Raw genomic sequence first — 3,183 nt, forward strand, 5'->3', positions numbered from 1 at the left:
ATGTTGTTTATGGCCATTCATGTGCAGACATTTCCATCTGTAAAACATTGTCACCATGATTAAGCTCCCCTTATAAACTGCATATAGATTAATTCAAAGGTGAATATTTGGGGCAATAATTTTATATATCAGTTAATATTCATAGGAAATACATTGCATTCTATAACTAATTTTTCATCTAAGTTGGGCAATTTTATTTACTATTTTAAATTCTTGTCTTCATACAATGTTTGTGAGGCAAGCCATTGGCTTCCCTGTTGGCTCAGATGGTAAAGAATCCACCTGCAATGCAGGAGACACAGAGACCTGGGTTCAATCCCTGGGTTGGGAAGATCCCCTGGAGAAGGAAATGGCAACCTACTCCAGTATTCTTGCCTAGAGAATCTCATGGACAGAGTCTGGTAGGCCACAGTCCCTGGGGTCACAAAAGAGTTAGACACGACCGAGTGAGTAACTTTTCAAGCTATTGAATTTCATCTCCCTATGTGAAAACTGTGTGTATGTGTTTTTTCCCCCTTCCTAGAGAGACAAACAGAGGGATCTAACAACAAGTCGAAATTGGTTTACTGGGAAAGGATGGGAAAATACAGATGCTGGCCAGTGTGTTACCGCCCAAGAAGAGCCCTGCTCCAAGAAGTATCTTTATTTCCAGGCAAACTGTTCTTCATCCACACAGCCCACAGGCCTCCTCCCAAGGCATGATCTCCTTTGAGCACCTGGCGACATGGGATTTTCATGGCTGCCTGTGCCATCCCTCGTCTGTCTCACCCAACACAGGACACAGCCTGGTTAAAACAGCTGAAACCCCAAGATGGCTTCCTTTTTTAATACGCAGACTGTTTCTTCAATCTGCTTCACAGGGAGTTTGAAAAAAAATCACAGGGGACAGCAGAGGGCACTCTTTCCTATGTTGTGCCACTCACCACCTCTGAGAAGGAATCGTGAACTCGTGTTTGTTTTTCTCGGTTCCTGAGGTTGACAATGGGCACACATTCCAGCCTGAGCTAACACACCCATTACTGTTTTGTTGGCTCCTTCCCTTTCTCTACTGCCCCTTTTGTTCTCAGCTGGATGACCTCATATTTGGAAAAACACAGAGCAGAAAGTCATGGTGGCTGGCAGCAGCCTTGCTGGAGGAATACCTGAACAGAGGAAGATATGTTTTCTGTAGAGTTTCCTGTGCTCCGAAGGAACGAGAAGTCCTACTTCTCTACAGAGGCCAAACTGTGTGGTTGAGATCTGTGTTGGGTATGCCCCCCATCACCCTAAGGGAATGCAGACAGGAAGCCGTAAAATCCGGAGCATTCCTGCCCTTAGCCTCCACTCCCCATCTGTTCCTGCTGTCTCTATGCCACAATAAATGTCACACAGCACATGTTGGGGTCAGCATAAGGGACACTTGAGAAGAAGCAACTTGAGAATTGTGGGTGCATGTAACTCACAAACTCTCCCCCAATAGAAAAGCTGTCCCTGCAGCAGCTGGGAAATGCAGAGAGCATTATGGCCAGAAGGAAAGTGGGAGAAATCACTACAGAAAATGGAAGATTTGACAGATTTTCCTAGGAGGCCTTCACAGGACAAAGACATGGGTAGGAAAATATTTGTTCCTTGGGTCAGGCAGTTTTCTATATTTATTCTAGATAAAATGCCCACTTCCTTTATTGGATTCTTTTTATTTTTGTGCTATTGTCATTTGATCTGGACTTCTCAGTCTGCCCTCTTCCCCCTACAAAGAGGACTATAGGATTCCCAAATAAGGCAACAGGTTCCTGCCTGTCACTGCATGTGATCATGGCTGGGCTATGTGTCAGGGAACCAGGGAAACAGCAAAACCACAGCCTTTTTTGGAAGGCCTCCTGCCTTTCTGCATGCAGAAATGTGAGGACTGCTTCGCTGACTCACCCCCTCAAAGCTGAGAGGAGGCTGAATTTTACCTTACACGTCTTTCAACTTACAGGTTTAGCGGCGAAAGTTGCCAATCAGAGCAGGGTGTGTATTTACCACCATTCGTTTAGTATGCTTCCTGTAATCTGGGGAGACAACACACGAGAAATGTCCCCCGTCAGCATTCTCTCCCATTGGACTGCCTGGTACTCTCTTTCTTATCATGACATCATCAGCCAACCAAAGATGATGTGCCTGGGCAGTGGAAACGTCCTAACTGAGAGTCATCATCTATGTGATCTCCTATTACAAATTGTTTTCCTAAAAACGCTAGTAGCCCTTTCTAAAAACACTAGGGCTTCCTAAAACTCTTGCCCTAAACCTGTTCGGATGCTGATGGCAGTGGAAGGAATTGTGGGCCAGCGCAGTTGACCTGGGCTTCCCTTGTGGCTCAGCTGGTAAAGAAGCCGCCTGCAATGCGGGAGACCTGGGTTTGATCCCTGGGTTGGGAAGATCCCCTGGAGAAGGGAAAGGCTACCCATTCCAGTATTCTGGCCTGAAGAATTCCATGAACTGTATAGTCCATGGGGTTGCAAAGAGTCAGACACAATTGAGCGACTTCCACTCACAATTGACCTAGGGTGCACGCATGTACTATAGACCTTATAAGGTACAAGCAGACTGATGCAACATATAAAGGAAAATCCTGTAACATGTTTGGTGGTTTTTGGAGACAACAGTTAAGATGAATTCTAGGCATGCCCCAAATTTCTTCAACTCTTTCTAAAACCTCATTTTAAAGTTTGCTCCAAGGACCAGTTACTCATAGGGCACTACTCCTTTTCGCCTTCTTTCTCTCCAGCAATTTTTTCTTCTGATTATAATTGGTTTAAAGAGAAGATCATATTTATATTTCTTTGGTTCCATTCAGTGTCCAGTAGCTACAGATTATGAGTGCCCAATTAACAAGTGTTGAAAGAACACAATTAAACTGATAAGAACAGATACTACACTTGTTCTTAGCCAAAAGGCTGAGAAGCGATGAAAGAACATAATTAGAAGAACTACTCCTCACTCTTCGCTCTGGGCAAAGGGAAAAATGAATCTCTATATTTTTTCCTTTGCTTTACAGAAACTAGAAGGGGGCAGGAGCCTTGCCTAAGAATTTGTTCCAGTCCCGGGTAAAGAGAAGTATGTGATTCAAGTCCTGAACCAAGCCTTTGTATAGCCAAAGGTAAAAATGAAGGATAAATGGCATTGTTGTTTGGAGTGGTGTGATCACAGGCTTTGTTTCCTAGG

The 3,183-nt window shown here is 44.4% G+C and overlaps 1 pseudogene; it reads right to left on the reverse strand.

The window, feature by feature from the left end:
* Positions 1-2,766: 2,766 nt before the first annotated feature.
* On the reverse strand, positions 2,767-2,927 carry LOC139033438 (U2 spliceosomal RNA; annotated as a pseudogene).
* Positions 2,928-3,183: the final 256 nt, after the last annotated feature.

The sequence above is a fragment of the Odocoileus virginianus genome, unplaced genomic scaffold (assembly GCF_023699985.2).
Source record: "Odocoileus virginianus isolate 20LAN1187 ecotype Illinois unplaced genomic scaffold, Ovbor_1.2 Unplaced_Scaffold_6, whole genome shotgun sequence".
Taxonomy (NCBI): Eukaryota; Metazoa; Chordata; class Mammalia; order Artiodactyla; family Cervidae; genus Odocoileus; species Odocoileus virginianus.